Source organism: Zingiber officinale, chromosome 2A (genome assembly GCF_018446385.1).
Source record: "Zingiber officinale cultivar Zhangliang chromosome 2A, Zo_v1.1, whole genome shotgun sequence".
NCBI classification, from domain to species: domain Eukaryota; kingdom Viridiplantae; phylum Streptophyta; class Magnoliopsida; order Zingiberales; family Zingiberaceae; genus Zingiber; species Zingiber officinale.
The window spans coordinates 49,392,322-49,413,673 of record NC_055988.1 but is presented as its reverse complement, the minus strand read 5'-3'; the positions used below and the strand labels follow the sequence as shown (position 1 = coordinate 49,413,673).

General features: G+C 40.7%; 1 non-coding gene across 1 annotated transcript; it reads right to left on the bottom strand.

Moving 5' to 3' along the window:
• Window positions 1-6,772: 6,772 nt before the first annotated feature.
• Window positions 6,773-6,878, bottom strand: LOC122044683. The gene has a single exon (XR_006129704.1). It is a non-coding gene; the product is annotated as a small nucleolar RNA R71 (small nucleolar RNA).
• Between the last annotated feature and the right edge of the window lie 14,474 nt (window positions 6,879-21,352).

Genomic DNA, 21,352 nt, shown 5'->3' with positions numbered 1-21,352 from the left:
TGATTTTGTAGGGCCACTTTCTCTTGCAACTGAGCCATATCACTGTTAGAAGAAGGTGAAGTAGCCTTCAACGTCTCCAGTTGAGCTTTTAATTTATTGTTCTCATGGTCCTTAGCTGTAAGTAGCTGGTCGATATGTAAACTCAAGGCAAGAAACTAAACAAAAGGGATGATGTAAGTTAAAGATGAAGGTACAAAGTTGATAACATATAACTAGAAATACTTACAGCCACTGCTTAACGACTATGGCGATCAGCTCGATGTGGAAGACTAAGGCCTCTTAGTTGTTCATAACCCTGCATCCAAGATTTAGCTAATAGACATTGTAGTTGCAGAGAGCCATAGCTAGTTGGACTAGAGGGCTGTCCCAATTGAGAAGGTAAACCCGTAGCCTGTTTAAATAAAGGACGAGGAAGGGAGGAAGAAGGAGGCGAAGAAGAAGAAGATACAATAGAAGGGAAATGAATAGTAGAAACAAGAGAAGCAGAGGAGAAGCTAGATGGAATAGAAGGTGATAGTGTGGGGGGAGCTGATGAGTTGTGGGAACACTAATAGTCGAGGAAATGGCACCGGGAGAAGACCTCCGGCAAGGTGTCCGTTTTGCTCGAGGCCTAGAAGTCAAGGGAGGCAAGGCCAATGCCAAAGATGCAAAGGACACAGAAGGCATAACGGCCGTCTCAGAAGCAGAAGCAGAGGGAGCTGAAATAATAGAAGCAGAAGGGATAAGTAGACCGGGTCTCATCATCCTAAGAGCAGGATTAGAGATAATATGGATTGGAGTTATCGGTGCCTTACCTCTCTCGAGAGAAATGGGCGTCGGGACAAGAGGAGCTTGCACAAAAGTACCAAAGAAATCACTAAAGGGAGAAGCCTTAGTAAGATTTGGCTTTTTAACTAAGGAAACAAAGGGTTCTTCTTCTTCCTCTTCCATGGTTGCAACAGCCTCTGCCTGCCGCTCTTCTTCAGATAGTAAACCCAAGGTGGAAAAATTAGGATCCGATCGGCGGTTGCGTAACCATTCTTCTCCAAGATTATTTACAAAAGACTTAGTCATGGCAGGATTCTTGTACACAAAGGATGGAAGAAGAACATCAGCTGAAACACAGGAATTGAACACCGTTATAAAGGAGATGTATTAATCAGTAAATATGGATTGAGATGTTTTTACATACCAAAGGATCCATCCAAAGGGGTGTCAATCTTGCCTATTGCAAAAGGAAACATTAAACCCTCCACAATTAGATGCGGCAAGCTGAATTTTGCTCCCCTCAGTTTAGGTAGAGCAGAAGCAATAGAGGGATCGTCAAGAAGAGCATGGGTGCTAGGAAGTGGAGGTAAGTCATGTATCCATTGAATAGGAAACGGAGGGGGAGAAGGGATACACATATAGAAAAATTTATGATACCATTCCCCCTGAGGAGGAATGCGGTTGAACAAAATAGCCTTGGGACGAGATTGGAATTTAAAAACACCCACATCCACTCGACGAGGAATGAAGAAGTGATGAAAAAGATGTGGAGACAAGGGGAAATCTAACAGTTTAGATACCCCAATAAAACCCATAAGAATGGAAAAGGATTGAGGGACAAACTGGTTGAGTGGGATATTAAAATAATGGCTGACATTACAGAAAAAAGGGTGAAGAGGAAAGCGAAAACCTTGTAGGACTTGGTCTCGGAAGATAGATATACACCCTAAAGGAGGTAGATGCGGACCCTTATGAGGAGCAGGACGGATTATATAAGAAGGAAAACCATAGGTCGCCTGCAAGTCCACTTCTTCTGTATCTATAAGGTTGGAAACACACGAGAGAAACCATGCGGGAGGAGAAGCTGCCATAGAGCGACGGTAAAATGAAAGAGGAATCCAGGAAGAGGGCAAGAGATGGAGGAAAGCGGAGGAAAACCTCGTAAACCCTTGTTTTTCTTCTGGCCTTGTGCTAAAACCCCCAAACAGAAACAGCAGAAGGAAAAAGGAGAGTAAAGGGTACTTAGAATTCCAATCGTCATAAATAATAATATTAAAGAATAAAATCAAGAGAAAGAGGTAAAGTTAAGTAATCTACCTCAAAAAATGTGTGAAGTTTCCCTAGAAGTAATTCTGAAGAGAGCCTGACAAGTACAGAGAAAAATTAGTCCAGTAATCATAAGTTTAGGGTATGGGTATAATAAAATAAAAGTTGAGCACCAGATATTAGTTAACAGACGAGACTTGGTTAAAGGATACTGGATACGGTCTGCAAATACGAAATGGGCGGTCCTGATGGATCGGCCGAGACAAAGAGCAAGCTAGTATGTCGACCAAAAGCTTATCATAATGAGTCAAATAATATACACTATAATAAAACCCCATGAGACTCGATTAATACGTGAAAAGGACATATGAAGACATAGGGGTAAACCGGTCGAGTAAAATAAATCGATCAATATTAAGGACATCATGATAGAGTTATGTCAAATCGGGTGAGATATAACTACGCTATGAAATATCGGGCGATATTTATCAATCTGGATATATATCGTCCGATTATAAGGAAACGATCTAAGACGTGACAACCTGTTGGGAGAGGTTGTATGGTGACAAACCGAGCAACATTGAGCACATTTATATAAAACAGATAACTATCATGAGAAAGAGTAAAATTAATAACAAAAGGAGAATAAGCAGCGTTATGTGAGATCATCATTACAGGGTTTCAGCCCGCCTCTTTACAAGAGTTTGAATTTTGGCCAAAGTCAGCTTAGGGTACAAATCAGGGGGTTTGTTCTCAATCAGTCTGCGTCGATTTAAGAAATTAGGAGGAGGGTCACGAGATAAGTAACTCTCTTCTCTTAATTGCTGAATTGCCCCTTGAGCTCCCATAGTAAAAGCTGATAAGATGGACTTCACGACCGGCCTATTGAATTCAGAAGACTCGATCATGGCAGTGGTCCGCTCCCTGTAACGGATATCTTCGCTACCCTTGTAAACCACCAAAGCCATTTGAGAAGTCTTCAATTCAGCTTCTTTTTCAGAAACCTCGGTCTTGACTGAGTTAAGGGAGGTGTTCAAGGAAGTTATTTCATCTTCCTTTAGCTGCAGGGCTTTGAGTTTTTCAGTTAATTCAGCTTCATAATTATCCTTTAGTTCGCCAAGTTTGGAAGTCAATTCTTGGTTAAGGTCCGTAACCGATTTAAATTTTGTCTGAAGACTTTCAATTTGTGCTTCGAGTTGTTTCTTGGCAGCAGCAGAAAACACAGCAGAAGATAACTCAGCGACCTCTTGTTTTAGCTTATCATTTTCAGATCTCAACCTCTTGTTCTCAGTATATAAGTTGTGCAGTAGTCGAGAAAAACCCATATTTTCTATCCATCGCTGGAAGTATAATGAAAAGCCATAAGATAACAGTCAAGAAATAGAAAACAGGCGTTAGTAAGCACACCTGATTCTCCTTATGAGAGAAGCGATCAACTGCCTCAGGAATAGAAAGATCTTCAAAAAGGGGACGAATTTCATCCCAAGCGCCAGCAAAGGAACCTCCTAGAAGTATGGGGAGAACAGGAATAGTAGAAGAACCAGTAGAAAAGGAGGAAGTAGGAATAGATGGAGGAGCAAAGACTAAATAAGAAGAAGGTGAGGAAGGCAAAGACCCAGAAGTCAGAATAGATAGGGGGAAAAAATGAAAGATACATCACCAGAAGCGCTGGCATTAGAGAAGGGTGAGGCAGGAAAACTAAGGGAAGGATAAAGTTCCGCCAATGTCGGCTCATCAGAAGGAAGGTCAGCCGAAGCAAAACCTTCTGAAACTGGCTCGTCAGCAGGGAGAATGAGCCTCCTTTTTGACGGAGGAGCTCTGGTAAGTTTGCGCCCTGGGCGTTTACCCTTAGAAAGTTCAGTTATCGATTTACCGGAGCTACCGGGAGACGTGAGCTCAATGAGGGGAAGAGGGGCAGATGAGGAGACAGCAACAGCTGCTAGAGAAGTAACAGCAGGTAAAGAACTGGCAAGGATCTCTGCGGAAGGACCTTCAGGAGCTTCAAGAATGCCTGAAGAACTGGGTGCTTCAGCTAAAGGGGCTGGTTCTTCTATTGGAGGGGGAAGAACAATAGCAGCCAGAAGTTCGGCTTCTTTGGCGCGAATAACATCTTCTTCCAGACGTAGTTCCTCGTCAATCAAAGCATCATAGAAGCTATCCACTACATAGAGAAGAAAAATAGTTTAGTTAGTTAAAAATAAGAAAAAAGAAATAAGGTGTTACCTAAAGGAACTCGAGTATCAGGTCTGACAGGGCTTAAGCCAAACAGGTATAGGAGATCAACCCGTAGCCACTTAAGAATAGAAAGTCGATGATTTAACAATTTCTCACAATAGATAGGGAAAGAAGGATGAAGATGAAACTCCTTGACTGATGTGCGTAGATTATATACTCTTTTATGCATGTTTTTATGCACATTTACATACTTTGAGCATGCTTGATCTATGCACTTTTATACTTCCAGCTTTCCTTTTAGCATATTTACTCTTTTGGTTCGGAGATCTGCTTTTTGTGCATTTTCTGTACACAGGAGTCGAAATTGGTGAAGATTATGCGTCCTCGGGCAAGCTTGGAAGGAATTGAAGGGAGAGAGCATCAGGCCGTGTACCACACACGACCGTGTGGTTTTAACAGGAAGGGAAGAGGACATGGCCGTGTGAATCTCACACGGCCGTGTCTTGATTTGAAGAAATTAGAGCAGATGCCTTACATGGCCGTGTAGATCTACACGGCCGTGTGAGGTTTCCAGAGGCCAAGCAGGTGATGGCCGTGTGCACCACACGGCCGTGTGAGGTTTCCAGAGGCCAAGCAGGTGGTGGCCGTGTGCACCACACGACCGTGTAGTATTTCCAGAGAACAGAAGGGTCCTAGCAAGGTGAGTCACACGGCCGTGTAGCTTTGGCAGAAAAGGAACTGGACATGGCCGTGTGAATTTCACACGGCTGTGTCACGGGGCCATGTGGCACCCGATTTCCTCCTCTATTTAAACCCTCCTTCATGAATTGAAAGGGGATCTCTCCCCCTTTGGGAGAAGGAAAGATTTGGTGGTTTCCTCCCATTCTTGGGAGGATTTCTGGGCGATTCGAGGGGAGTTCTTGACGATTTCGACTCCGGAGCGAGGATTGGATCCGAAGACGAGGCTTCTTCGTAGATAAGTTTTCTCTTTCCCCTTTTCTTGGTTTCTTGGATTGGGGATTTAAGAAATGCTTGTAATCTTTATTTCTTCGGGTGTTCTTCCTCGATTCATGGAGTAGATCTTGTATTCTAGGATTAAGGGAGTATTTGTATGATGGATTGATGTAATCTCTTATGGATTTGCCATTTTCTTGTTTCAATGACATTGTCTTGCTTGTATCAATTAGATCTTGAATGATTAATGGTGATTTGTGCTTAATTCTTATTCTTGATTGATTGTTTGGATTTCTTGTGGACTTGTAAAGATAAACTTTCACTCGATCATCCGAGGGATCCACGTGACAGGTGCATGCCCGTGTAAGGATGTTTGAGAGATAATCTTGAAGAGGAAATAGGAATATTCAAGAGAGTAGGATGGATCTTGTGATTAGTTTCTTGTATCTTGATAGATTAATAAGTTGTGGGCTTCTATGTTGATATCCGAGGAAGGCATACTAATAGGTGCGCTTCTGTGTAAGGACAACGTAGGTTCATGTCTAATTGATCATATTTAGATACATTTCTTAGTCCTTAGCCGGTTATCTATTGCTAGAGAGAACCGACAACTTTCTACAAGTGTTTGGCAATTGAGGGATAAGAATTGGTGAACCATTTACATTCAAGAAATCTTACAAAGAAACCGAAACTCCTAGAATCTCCCTTTATCTTAACCCAAAACACTAAACTCTTGTTTGTCGATCTTTAATATTAGATTTGTTTACCTTCACTTTACATTTGAAACAATTGGATAATTGTTTAGCTAATTCGCATTGAGACATTTCTAGTGCTTATTCCAGTCCCTGTGGATACGATAATCTTTTATATTACTTGCGACATTTTCGTACACTTGCGGAGCTAACAAGTTTTTGCCGGGGACTGCGCTATAACATTAGGAATTATCAATTGAGTTAGACTAAACATAACATTTGTTTTCCTTTCATATTGCATAGTTGTAACTAATCATTAGATTTCTGATTTTACTTTCTTGTATAACTTTTACTTCTTGTTAATTCTTTTTGTACAAATTCAATTCTGTATTTTTGATTCTTTTATTTTTCATTTTCTGTTTAATTGTCATTTGCTATCTTGTTCTTGTGTATGCGAAGATCTAACTTTGCAGGGGAATTCTTTCCTTTTGACCCTGAGATTGACAGAACTTAACATAAATGAAGAATTCTGCAAAGGTAAATTGAAAAACAGGAACATTTGAACATGGCGAATAAACCACTCAAGGATTATGCTGCACCTTATGCAAGAGGTTTTCGATCTAGTATTTCAAGACCTTCAGTGGAAGCTAATAACTTTGAGATCAAACCCGCAATTATATCTATGGTGCAGCAGAACCAATTTGGTGGAGGACCTCATGAAGACCCCAATCAACACTTAGAGGTCTTTTATGAAATATGTGGTACCATGAAAATGAATGGAGTTCCTTCAGAAGCAGTTAGATTATTATTATTTGGGTTTTCTTTAAGAGATAGGGCAAAGCAATGGTTGAATTCTTTAGCCCCTAATAGCATCACCACTTGGGAGCAGTGTGAGCAACAGTTTCTTGATAAATTCTATCCACCAAGCCAAACAGCTCATATGAGAAATTTAATTGCAAGCTTCAAGCAAACTGACTCAGAATCTCTTTTTGAAGCATGGGATAGATATAATAGTATGCTCAGACAATGCCCACATCATGGGTTAGAAAGATGGTTAGTGTTGCACACTTTTTATAATGGTATCAACTATCATACCAAAGTGTCCCTTGATTCAGCTGCTGGAGGGGCACTTATGAATAAAAGTTTAGATGAAGCTGAAGAAATGATTGACAGTGTAGCACGAAATCATCATCAATGGGCAAATGAAAGAAGTGGTGGCTATTCTTCTGTAAACCCAACAATTAAAGCATCAGGGAAGTTTGATGTAGATGCAGTCACTCTTTTGTCTGCAAAATTGGGCGCTCTTACAAAGAAATTTGAGAATATGGGTGTTAGTTAGAGCCCTAGAGCCAATCATTTGATGATTATATGGACTCATGTATATCATATTCTTGTATATTAATAAAGGCATTTGTTTGGTTATTATACTTATTTATATTAGTGCCAAATAGACTAAGTATAATAGCGTCCTTGAGTAGAAGGTTCATACCTATATCAATCGATTAGTTGAATCGATAGTGAGATGATATAGGGAACACTACTCTAAATCATTCCTAGTCGAGTATTAGCATTCAGGGACAATGTTAATACAATAAGACTAGCATGTAGGTCAGCTCGATGACTTGATCTCACAAGTCATGGATATAGAGATATCAAGCTGACACATGGGTATGCATTAGAGAATGTATACTGAATGACCCGCCATGAGAAAGTATCATGGATCGTTATATGAGTGTCATATACTTTCTCATGTGGCTATTAGTATGACTATTAGTCCTTAGACCTGAAGTCACCATGGATCCCTACATAAGGAGTTATGTACTTTGGTTTCGTCAAACGTCATCCGTAACTGGGTGGACTATAAAGGCGATTACTGGGTATATAACGAATTATGTAGAGGGATGTGAGTGATGTAGATGGGATCTATCCCTCCCATATGACGGGAGCGACATCGGTATTCTTGATAGAGTGAGAGCACTAAGTGCATGGCCATGTCCAAATGAGTCAACATTAGATGTTGAGCTCATTTGATCGAGTGAGTCTACTTGGAGTTCAAGATTTAGATTGATTAGAGGATGACACGGTCTATGCCTCACATTGATCAATCTAAATGTCTAGGATAGAAGGACAATGTCACATATTGTGAGGAGTCACAATTAGTAGTCACAAGGTGATGTTGGATCTCAACATTTCTTGTAACTTGGGTAGCAATGATGTATTGCTAGATGCCGCTCATTGCTTATGTTTCTAAAAGAGTTTAGAAACATTGCCAACGTTACAAAAACCTATTGGGTCACACACAAAGAACACGTGGATGGAGATTAGGTTCATGTGATGAACCAAAGATTGGATTCGAATTAGACTTATTGAGTTAGACTCAATTAGATTCAATTGTTGAATGAGTCTAATTTACATTTGATTCATTGAGTCAATTTATATTAATGAATTGAGATTCATTAAATTAAAATTGACTTGAATCAAAGCTTGGATTTAACTCAACAAGGAAGAGATTGGGTCAAGTTTGACTTGACCAAATTGGAAGTTGAAACATCAAGTTTGACTTGATGCATTGCCACATCATGTAGGTTGACTCATCCTACATGGCATGACACATAGTTGCCACATCACCTCCACCTCATGAGGTGTGCCACCTCATTGGAGGTTACACTCTCCTTTCTTTAATGTGGTCAGCCACATTAATGAGAGGAGTTATGTGGCCGGCCACACTAAAGGTGGAATTGGTTTCATTTAGTGTGGATTTTAATGTGTGATAATTGGATCATCTTCTTCCTAGTTTTCTTCCTCCTTCTTGCTGGTTGTTGCCGTGACTTCCTTGGTGAGGAGAAGGTGTGTGAGTTAAGTCCAAGACAATAAGAGAGTGTGAAGGTCACAAAGGAGAAGACTACTAGAGGAGTGGTGAGATTCTTCTTGTTTTCTCTTCTTTTCTCTTCTTTCCAATCCCATCCGAGAGCATCTAGAGAGTGCTAGCACACTTGTGGTGCTCTCTCTTCCATCCTTGAGAGTTAGAGAACCCTCCTTGTTCGTGTGGATACCGAGAGAGGATTGTCTACGTTGACAATCTTGAGATCCGACGATTTTTGGACCTTGCGGGATTGCGAAGGGCTTCGCTACAAGGGTAAACACTTTTTCTCGTAGATCTAAGTAGTAGATCAGTTTTTGAACTCGTACAAGAAATAGTTTTTCGAATTTTGTATACGAATCTTTGCACGGATCTACGGCTTTGGGTCCTTCGGGGTTTCCGCGACGCGAAAAAGCGATTTTCGCGGCCCGAAGAACCCAACAATGGGGACTAGTGCTAATATGGTCAATGCTATTAGTACATCTTGTGAAGTATGTGGGAGTTCAGAGCACTCAAATGACTCATGTCCATTGGGAGCTATCACTGCACAAATTAATCAACTGGAACAATGTGATGCAATCATGAGTTACAATCAAAGGCAGAACAACCCATACTCAAATACTTATAACCCTGGATGGAAGAGCCATCCCAATTTTTCTTACAGAAATAATCAAGATCAAGGACCATCTATGGGGGCAAGACCAAATTTTCAAGCTGGGCAACAAAATTTTCAACATCTATCTTCTCAAGGCTTACCAAAGTCAAATATTGAAAAGATGCTTGAAGAAATTATCTCAAGTCAGAATGAAATGAAGCAAGATTTAGCAAAGCTCATTCAGAGAATGGATAATTCTAAAATGCATCAAAAGATCCAGGATAGTCAAATTGCCCAACTAGCTTCCTCATCATCCAGAGCACCAGGACAACTTCCAGGAAAACCTGATGTGAATCCTATGGAGCATTGCAATAGAATTGAGCTTAGGAGCGGACGGACCTTGGGAGACTCCCAAGTGACTGCTCCAAAAGGGATACAAAAAGAAGAAGAGCTCTCTCCTCCTATACCAAATCAGATTCAAGCTAATGAGGAGAGTACCATTGAGGTTGAAGAGACTCTTCCACTGAACCATCAGAGCAAAGCTGTCCCTTTTCCTCAGAGACTTACAATGCTCAAGAAAGATGAAGAATTTGGCAAGTTTTTAGAAAAAGTTAAGGAAATTTGTGTAGAGGTACCTCTTATTGATGCTATTCTTCAAATGCCTAGATTTGCCAAATTCCTGAAGGATCTCATGTCAAACAAGAGAAGAAGAGGAGAGGTTGAGACCATTGCGCTTAGTGAGGAATGTAGTGCTATTTTGGAGAAGAACACTTCCCCAAAACTAAAGGACCCAGGGAGCTTTTATATTCCTTGCAACATAGGAAAAGAATTTTTTGAAAAAGCTTTTTGTGATTTGGGGGCAAGTGTTAGCCTCATTCCCTATTCAATTTGTAATAAATTAGGTCTCAAAAACATTAAACTTATTACTATGGCACTTCAACTTGCCGATCATTCCTGCAGGTACCCTTTCGGTATTATAGAAGATGTGCCAGTAGAGGTGGATGAGAATGTTATTCCCACAGATTTTGTCGTGTTGGACATGGAAGAGGACCCCAGGATTCCTATCATATTAGGAAGACCTTTCCTTGCTACAGCTGGAGCTATAATTGATGTCAAAAATCATAAGCTTTCTTTGGTAATTGGTAAGGAAAGGTTGGAATATGATTTATCTAATATCTCTAACCATGTCTCGTCTCTTTTAAATGCTTGTAGCAGGACAAGCATTTATAAACTTGAGGAATGGAATTTCCATCCTCATGGAAGGCCACCAAACGAAGGAGACATTGTGGTGGAAGATGTTGGGAGAAGATCTTCCAACAAAAATGAAAAGTATATCTGTCCTCCAAGGGCGAGAAAAAGAAGTGAATGATCAAGTTTGGTCGACCTAAAGACCTTAAACAAGCGCTTCTTGGGAGGCAACCCAAGGGTTCTTTTTGTTAGTTTTGATTTGTATTTTAATTTCTTTTAGTTTGATGTATTCTTTTGATTTTGTTTTCAGGTTAGGTGCAAAACAGAGCCCGGCCGTGTGCTATACACGGCCAGGCAAAGGTTGCAGAGAAGGGAAGTGCTTGGGCCGTGTCATCTAGACACGGCCGTGTAGGATCTCCTGAGGAGAAAAAGGTCTAGGCCGTGTCTCAAACACGGTCGTGCAAAGAATCCCGAGAAGAAAGATGGAGAGGCCGTGTCCCAGACACGGCCGTGCGAAGAATCCAGAGAAGGAAGAGGGGGAGGCCGTGTGGATCTGCACGGCCCGTGTAGGAGAGTTATTAAAGTCTTCTTTCTACCTTACACGACCAGATCTTGGCCGTGTTCCGCACACCCCCAACTCTCCAAAACATCTCTTTCTCTCCCAATCTCTTAAAAACTCCTCTCTAATCTCTCAAGATCTCTTAGATCCGGATTCTCCTCCTCTCTAAGACTTGGACTTTTTGTTCTCCTAACCTAGGATCTTTGCTCTTTGAAGTTTTGTTCTTTGAGTTCCATTTTTCCAACCCTAGACAATTCTTCCCCTATCTAAACTCATCAAGATGTCCAACATTTTGAAGAAACTTCGCAAAGGAGGTGGTGGATCCAGTGGAGACAAAGAGAAGGAGCCATCAAGGGACAAAGGAAAACAACCAGTGAAGGGCAAAGGCAAAAGGACTTCACGCAACGAAGGTAACGACAATGAATTCAATATTGTGTTTAGAAATGATGATCAAGTAACTAGATTTGCAATTCTTGTCAATAGAAAGATAGTGTGTACTAGATATATGGACCCAACTGTTCTTGATATGCTTGGAATTAGGGAAGATGTAGATTTGATGATTGGGTTTTTGGATTGGAGTGATATTATGTACACACATTTGCCTACATATCCTCGTCTTGTTTTGGAATTTTTAAGTTCATTGGATGTCCATTTTACTAATGAAGATGATTATTTTGGAAAAATCTCATTTAGACTAATGAATCAAGAATTTCTATGGGCATTTAGTGACTTTAATTCTTGTTTTGGATTAACCACCGGTAGCCCTCGTAGGTTTGATCCAAGGTTTAATTGGAATCATTTTTGGAATGCAATAACTGGGTTAGATCAACCTTATGAGCCTTCAAGAGCTAAGGCCTCCCATATGCAAAACCCCATCTTTAAGTATCTACATAGAGTCATGAGTAAAACTATTTTTGGTAGGGGAGAGAGTGATGGGGTGGTTAAAAAGATAGAGCTTTATGCTTTATGGGCTATGCTTTATAAGGTTGAATTTGATTCTGGTTTTCATTTTGTTCAAACCTTATTAAGATCTGCTAGGGCATCATCGGGATCAATTGTTTTTGGTGCTTTGATTACCCAAATAGCTTATAATTTAAATCTTGATGTTGATGGGTTGGAAATAATTCATGGTAATGACATGATTGACATTGATGCATGTCTTGCTATGAAAATGATCGTTCGGGATAAGAATGGTTTCGCGTTTCCTAGGAGGAGTGGTTCTCCTTTACCCCTTCCTTTTCCTGAACGAACTACTATTCGTAACCCGGCTAATTGGGTAATTTCTGAGTTAGATTTTGAGGATAACCCTTCTATACCTGGAGACACTGAGCCACATCATGAGTCCTCGTCATCTGGACACCCGCAGCCTTCTAGTTTTATGGAGCCTGCCAGTCATTCTTTTGCATATGGCACGGGATCTTCTAGGTTTGATTTTTCAGATTTTCGTACGTCTCTAGAATCACTTCATGAGAAGCAAGATGCCCAACGAAAAATGTTGGAGGGGCGCTTCTTTTTTTCTGATGATCAGTTTAGGGAGGTACAAAATCATTTTCAGTTTACGAGGAATTTTCAAGGTCAAGTGGCTGAGTTTGTGCAGGATTATGATACTGATCAAGCTAGGATGAGAGATTTTATGCAGAGCATGATGCTTACTAGCCAACAAGTAGATGCTTTATATGAGTATCATAGATCCTTGGGTGAGATTCCAGGTTTTCCTAGTTTTCCTATTGGCCAACCACGTCGTAGACCTCCTTTCCCTCGTCCACCTCCACCTCCTCCACCATATTGATTTCATCGGGACGATGAAAAGTTTAAGTCTGGGGGGGTGTCATGTACTGTTTAGTTTAGTTTTCAATTTTTAGTTTTTGTTAGTTTTTTATGTTGGTTCTTATTTTCATTGCTTGTTGCTTTATTTTGCTTGTTTTTGAAATAATCATGGCAAATTTTGAGAACAACAAATCTTCACTTATATGCTTTCTTGGATTCAAGTGAAATGTTAGCACGATTATTGTCTTGATTCACGATGTTCGAATGATGCTAGTAGTAAACTTTGTGTAGTTCTTTTTTCTATCTTGGGAAGCATTAATAAGCTAAAAATCTTATGGTGATGAGTTTTAGTTTTGGTTCAACCTTAAGGATTTTATTTTCACTACACTTGTGCTTGATGCTTGAATAGTTGATGTCATTGAAATAGTCATGATTCATCTTGTTTGCTTAGTACTTGGTTTCCATGGTGATTTCTCAACTTTCATTTTGGTTACTGGATGAGGCTCAAATCATTAAAGCTCATTTGGAAAAATCAAAATATCCCAACATGTGTGCTAAAAGTACATTTGTGAATAAGTTTTTCACAATGCAAACACTTATAAAAAAAAATAAAAAAAAATAAGGGATATAAAAAATAGTTGTCATGAGTGGAATCTAGCAAGTCACCCCTTTGAGACCGAGTTAGGTTACTTGGGAAATGACTGCTTAGCTTCCCTTGAGATTGAGCACACCTTTGAGACCTTGGGTTAGTTGAGAAATATGAACCAAGTGAATGGTGAGTAAGTGCCTATCACTGGTTACTTGTCTTTCACTGGAAACACTAGGAATTCAAATTTGATGACGACTTGACTAGGACATGGATTGAAACTTGAAGGGTGTTGAGTTACTTTTACACTGTGCACAAGATTCTTATGCTTGAACCATACTTTACTTGTTTCCATGATCACGCTTGTTAATGAAACTTTTTGATAGAGTTAGGAAAGTGCACTAGGTTTTATGAATGTGTTGTAGAACATATGAATTTAGACTGCAGCATTTTGCTTGAGGACAAGCAAAGGTTTAAGTCTGGGGGTGTGATGTGCGTAGATTATATACTCTTTTATGCATGTTTTTATGCACATTTACATACTTTGAGCATGCTTGATCTATGCACTTTTATACTTCCAGCTTTCCTTTTAGCATATTTACTCTTTTGGTTCGGAGATCTGCTTTTTGTGCATTTTCTGTACACAGGAGTCGAAATTGGTGAAGATTATGCGTCCTCGGGCAAGCTTGGAAGGAATTGAAGGGAGAGAGCATCAGGCCGTGTACCACACACGACCGTGTGGTTTTAACAGGAAGGGAAGAGGACATGGCTGTGTGAATCTCACACGGCCGTGTCTTGATTTAAAGAAATTAAAGCAGATGCCTTACATGGCCGTGTAGATCTACACGGCCGTGTGAGGTTTCCAGAGGCCAAGCAGGTGATGGCCGTGTGCACCACACGGCCGTGTGAGGTTTCCAGAGGCCAAGCAGGTGGTGGTCGTGTGCACCACACGGCCGTGTTGCATTTCCAGAGAACAGAAGGGTCCTGGCCGTGTGAGTCACACGGCCGTGTAGCTTTGGCAGAAAAGGAACTGGACATGGCCGTGTGAATTTCACACGGCCGTGTCACGAGGTTGTGTGGCGCACGATTTCCTCCTCTATTTAAACCCTCCTTCATGAATTGAAAGGGGATCTCTCCCCCTTTGGGAGAAGGCAAGATTTGGTGGTTTCCTCCCATTCTTGGGAGGATTTCTGGGCGATTCGAGGAGAGTTCTTGACGATTTTGACTCCGGAGCGAGGATTGGATCCGAAGACGGGGCTTCTTCGTAGATAAGTTTTCTCTTTCCCCCTTTTCTTGGTTTCTTGGATTGGGGATTTAAGAAATGCTTGTAATCTTTATTTCTTCGGGTATTCTTCCTCGATTCATGGAGTAGATCTTGTATTCTAGGATTAAGGGAGTATTTGTATGATGGATTGATGTAATCTCTTATGGATTTGCCATTTTCTTGTTTCAATGACATTGTCTTGCTTGTATCAATTAGATCTTGAATGATTAATGGTGATTTGTGCTTAATTCTCATTCTTGATTGATTGTTTGGATTTCTTGTGGACTTTGTAAAGATAAACTCTCACTCGATCATCCGAGGGATCCACGTGACAGGTGCAAGCCCGTGTAAGGACGTTTGAGAGATAATCTTGAAGAGGAAATAGGAATATTCAAGAGAGTAGGATGGATCTTGTGATTAGTTTCTTGTATCTTGATAGATTAATAAGTTGTGGGCTTCTATGTTGATATCCGAGGAAGGCATACTAATAGGTGCGCTTCTGTGTAAGGACAACGTAGGTTCATGTCTAATTGATCATATTTAGATACATTTCTCAGTCCTTAACCGGTTATCTATTGCAAGAGAGAACCGGCAACTTTCTACAAGTGTTTGACAATTGAGGGATAAAAATTGGTGAACCATTTACATTCAAGAAATCTTACAAAGAAACCGAAACTCCTAGAATCTCCCTTTATCTTAACCCAAAACACTAAACTCTTGTTTGTCGATCTTTAATATTAGATTTGTTTACCTTCACTTTGCATTTGAAACAATTGGATAATTGTTTAGCTAATTCGCATTGAGACATTTCTAGTGCTTATTCCAGTCCCTGTGGATACGATAATCTTTTATATTACTTGCGACATTTCCGTACACTTGCGGTGCGTAACATTGACGTCGGGCAAGGGGGGCAAGAAAGATTTCCAAGCATGAGACCAAGGAATGGGTCTTGGAAACTTTAAGAAGAAAAAACGAGATTTCCAAGTTTTGAGAGACGAGGGCATATCCTCAAAAAGAACCATTTTAGTCCGTGAATGAAACAGAAAAACACCCGGTTCTAAACATTTGGGATAAGAGAACATGAAGAAATTTTGAGGAGTAGGAGGAATATCCCGCAAACGAAACAGCATGTAAGTATCGCATAGGTAACGAAATGCGTCGGGGGCAAACTGTTGCAAAGGAATATCAAAATACTGACTTATTTCAATCAAGAAAGGAGGAATAGGAAACCTTAAACCTCCTATCAACTGATCCTTAAAAAAGGTTATGCAATTATCAAGGGGACGATGAGGACGATCATCCGATGTGGGGATTATGATGTCATACTCTCGGGGAATTTCATACTGACGACGGATAGCTAGCCTCGTATTTTTATCAAAGGAAGAAGACATATGGACATACCAAGGAGCAATTGCTTCCTCAGCCATGGACAAAAGTATAGGCTAGTGAAACAATAGATTACTTACTGAAGGCAAGAAAGGAGATCGCCGAAAAACGGTGAGCACGGGGTTTGGTTGAAGACTGCGACAAGAAAAGAACTCTAGAGAAAAGAAAAGAAGGAACAAAGTTTAAAAGGAGACGAAGGGTTTAGGGTTTGGAAAGCACACAACCGTCGTCAGATCAAAACACTTTTATTGCAGTAGACGCGGAGAATCATAATAGAAAGGCAAAAGACCCACATGACGTGGCGGTCAGAAAAAGTATGTGTCATACCATCATAAAAACATTTATATTGGATGTGATAGGTCGGATCACGCTGGGGTTGGTAGCGTCTCGGGGTACGCTTCTAACATTCTCTCACCTGAAGAAGAGCCAATCACCAGCTAGGAAGCTTCAAAAGAAGGCGTGATTAATTGGACATGATAAAGTGAAAAGGACTGATTTTCTTGACTAAAGTCCAAGCTAAGGACAAAAACATTTAAGGATGGAGATTTAGGCGAATGATTGATTTTGAATTAACGTCCTTATGAAATACAAACTAATATTGATCAAAATAATTTTATATTAGCCGATATGACTTTGGTTATGCTAGGTAGGCATAATATTGATGTCAATCAATGAAACAATGTTGGCTGGCATAATATTAGTCATGATATAGAAGTATGCCAACAGTTAAGATAGCCTCAGTCATGATAAATGACACGTAGGATATGCAGAGAGTTAATGAATACAACATTACATTTATTCTTGTAAATTACAGAAGGACTCCATAGAATCATTTAATTCAATACAAGAGTCTGTTGTTACACTTAGAATCTGATCAAGTACATAACATTACATTTTCCCTCAGAACAGCAAACCTCAGATAGATAACAAAGTTTACAAACACCAGCTCTTGAAACGCTTAGAAAATTTTAATCCCACTAGATTCAAACTTACAATGGAGCAGAGATGGAAACATTTTACCTCGCCCAGGCTTGTCAAGGCACATAAGTGGCAATATTCTACCCGGGACAAAGAAAGCAACAAAGTAGAAAAACTCAAGGGCAGGGGGAAGGAGAAAGGTCCATACAGACCATGATCGAAAAGTAAATGTAAAAACCACTTCCCCTCTCCAGCCCTAGAGCTCGGCAAGTGGAGCAACCCAGCATAGCCCAAGGGTAACATGTGCTGTGCCCTTCACACAGCACCCATGGGTCATTTGGCTGCCCCTCTATGAGTAGCAAAAATCTCTCTAAAGTTTCTTGAGTCCTTCAGAGCATCGGCATCTTTAGATGAAAAATCTGAATTGTGAAGTTTCATCTCTTAAGACAATCCCTTGAACCCCAGAGGTAGCCGAAGCAAAAATCCCAATAAACTCATATATAGATCTCACCTTGTCCGACAAGAGTCACCCCCAAAGAGGAGGATCCGAGACCATAGCCTTAGCAATAAAAGGTGGCAAGGAAGGAGAAGAACTTAGATAGGTGGTGGATGAAGAGAAGGTTGTAACCCTATTTAAAGGAGCAAAAGGCTCACAGGATCACTATACTTGGTTTAGTGAGACAGTTGTACACAAAATCTGTGAGGTCATTTCAATATCTGGAGCAGAGTCACGGGTAGGAAAAGACAAAACCAGACTTATGTCTAGTCAGTCGTTTACACCTCCTTCGACTAGACTTGAAGGGAAGGCTAATGATATGGGTAAGGTTTCGAGGGTCCCCGATAAGGAAAAGAAGGGAGGTAATGAAACTAGAGAGATAGGTTGATATCGGCCGGGATGTACCTCGAAGGAGGTATGCTAATCCCAGTCGGAATATGCCCTAAAAGAGGTAGGCTAATATCGGCCGGGACATATCTCAATAAGAGGTAAGTCTATATTGACCGAAATATGCTTCCCAGAAGGAAGAGCTATACACCTCAAAGGAGGTAGGTTAATATCGGCCGGTACATAAGAGGTAAGTCTATATCGACCGAAATATGCTTCCCAGGAGGAAGATCTATACACCTCAAAAGAGGTAGGCTAATATCGGCCGATACATAAGAGGTAAGTCTATATCGACCGAAATATTCTTCCCAGGAGGAAGATCTATACACCTCAGAGGAGGTAGGTTAATATCGGCCGACACATAAGAAATAAGTCTATATCGACCAAAATATGCTTCCCAAGAGGAAGATCTATACACCTCAAAGGAGGTAGGTTAATATCGGCCGATACATAAGAGGTAAGTCTATATCGACCGAAATATGCTTCCCAGGAGGAAGAGCTATACACCTCAAAGGAGGTAGGCTAATATCGGCCGGCACATAAGAAATAAGTCTATATCAACCGAAATATGCTTCCCAGGAGGAAGATCTATACACCTCAAAGGAGGTAGGTTAATATCGGCCGATACATAAGAGGTAAGTCTATATCGACCGAAATATGCTTCCCAGGAAGAAGAGCTATACACCTCAAAGGAGGTAGGTTAATATCAGCCGGTACATAAGAGGTAAGTCTATATCGACCGAAATATGCTTCCCAAGAGGAAGATCTATACACCTCAAAGGAGGTAGGTTAATATCGGCCGATACATAAGAGGTAAGTCTATATCGACCGAAATATGCTTCCCAGGAGGAAGATCTATACACCTCAAAGGAGGTAGTCTAATATCGGCCGGCACATAAGAAATAAGTCTATATCGACAGAAATATGCTTCCTAGGAGGAAGATCTATATAGGTTGGCTAATATCGGCCGGGACATAAGAAGTAGGTCTATATCGACCGAAATATGCTTCCCAGGAGGAAGATCTATACGCCTTAAAGGAGGTAGGTTAATATTGGCCGGTAGATACTTTTGAAGCATATAGAATAGTATTGATCGCGACATGCCCTGAAGAAGGAAGGTTAAAACATCCAGATCGACCAACACCTTGGAAAAATACTTGACAGAATATGGTCTATTACTAGATAGGATAAATGGCATAAAAGGGCACGGACAGAAGCCTCATGAGAAAAATAAAGATAAATATTTCAAATAGGATGATTAATGAGGATATCTGCAATATGTAACCACATGACAGGTATTATATATTTCGGCGGGAAATGTGCTTTTAGATTATTTTGCAGGTGCTAAACGACAAAGGAGGTACATCTGGGGTACAAGAAAGATTCCTTAAAAGTCATTTACTATAAGTACACAGCTGACGTCATCTCATAACAAACTTTAACAAACCGGGGTCCACTTCATGACCACGGAGGTTATATGAAGTGGTATAAAAGGGGGAATCCTCTCCGTTGGCTAGGTAAGTTCACATCATTGTGCACATTCATAACCCTAATTTTCAACTACTGTTCATCTTCTTCCTCCTTCTTCCACACCGAGAGAGATCACTGACTTGAGCGTCGGAGGGCCTAGCCAGGGATTCCCACCACGGTCTTAGGTCACTGACGATAGTGTTGGTTGATCTCTTGTGCGCAGGAAGTCTTGGGAGCTTCGGATCTGGGTTTCTTCTCTTCAGATTTGGATTTCTTCTTCGTCATCGAGTCTTTGTTCGAGGAGGGCTTTTGGTGACTCTATTTTTCCCGATCCGCTTTGGGTTTCTCAGATTGGTATTCTGTAGACATTATTCTTCTTCAGCACGGTGGGTTCCTTTCTTCCGGATCTCCGTCTTGTCCAGCTTCTCAGACAGGATCATAGGGTTACTAGGTTATCTAAACCTAGGGACGACTATGGGAGCCCAACCCAAGGACAACTGAGAGTCCAGTACAGTGCCACTGATAAAAGTAAAATACTGTTTATAAACTGATTTATCTTATCTTGCTTTTACTAGGTTATCTGAACCTAGAGCTAGGTTGTCTGAACCTAGAGGCGACTATGAGAGCCCACCCATTGGACCGTAGTCCCATATAAACTGAGGAAAGATTAAGCATGCTATTTAAATGCATCTATGGCACTTAACTAAGCTATTAGAATGCCTATTGTGGCATTTAACTGTACTAGTAATTCTATCGAACACTTGGTGTGCTCTAAATCTTCTTAACTAAATGATCATGCATAAGACTACACTAAAAGCATAAAAATGCATGATTAACTACTTATACTGCAGGTGAGGGGTTACTTACATCCTGCGCTAAGTTTTCTTACAATCCGATCGCTAGGTTTCCGGAGAAGAAGATCTCTTTGATGATCTTCTTACGTCTACGCGTTCTCCTCGTGGAGAGGAACGTCCTCGTGGCGGAGTTGTCACCGGAAAGTGCTCCTACGACCCTAGGGATGGAACCCTAGGTCTTCTTGAGTTTGGCGTGCCGAGAGGATGCGGGAGAAGAGAGGGGCGGCGGTGAGGGTGAAGGGAAAAAGTTGTCGATAAAAAAAAATAATAACTCCCCACTTAGTTTCCCTATTTATATTAAGTGATTAATACGACCCAACTCTCCCATAAATATAATTGTTCTTCTCTTCGTTCAGCACACCCATACTGGGGTCCCTTGGTTACTAGAGTCATCTATAAGTCGTAGGGTCTAATAGGTCTCGGGTTCAATTCCCGCTCAGGCTGTTTTATGTTTTTATTTAATTTTGCTACTTCTGCTACTCTAAAAATTCTATAAAAATATTCTAAAATTCCAAAAAAATGATAGAACATTTCTAAAATTTATTTGAGAATTTTCGGGTGTTACAATCCCCCATACCTTAAAAAAAGTTCATCCTTGAACTTAGAATAACTCTGGGTACTTCTGCCTCATACTAGCTTCTGTCTCCCAAGTTACCTCTTCTGTTGTGTGATTTTGCCAAATAACTTTTACTAATGGTACCTCCTTATTCCATAATTTCTTTACTGCTCAGTCTATTATCTGAGTAGGCCGACTGTCATAGCTGAGGTCTTCGCGGACTTGTACCGACTGGGGCTCAATCACTTGGGTGGCATCTGGGATATGCTTCTTCAGTATAGAGACATTAAATATGTTATGGATAGCTGACATCTTCTTGGGTAGCTCTAGCTCATATGCTATCTTGCCAACTCTTCTAGTGATAAGGTATGGTCCCACATATCTGGGTCTTAATTTGCCCTTCTTCCCAAAATGCATTAGTCCCTTTATAGGAGCCACTCGGAGAAATACTGTATCCCCAACTGAAAACTCTAAGGGTCGACGCTGTGTATCAGCATATCTTTTTTGCCAGCTCTGAGCTGTCTCTATCCTCTGGCGGATCTGCTGTATAGCTGCTGTGGTATCTACTACTAGATCTGTCTGGAGTTCTAGTTCTTTCTGTTCTCCACTTTCATACTAGAAGATTGGAGATC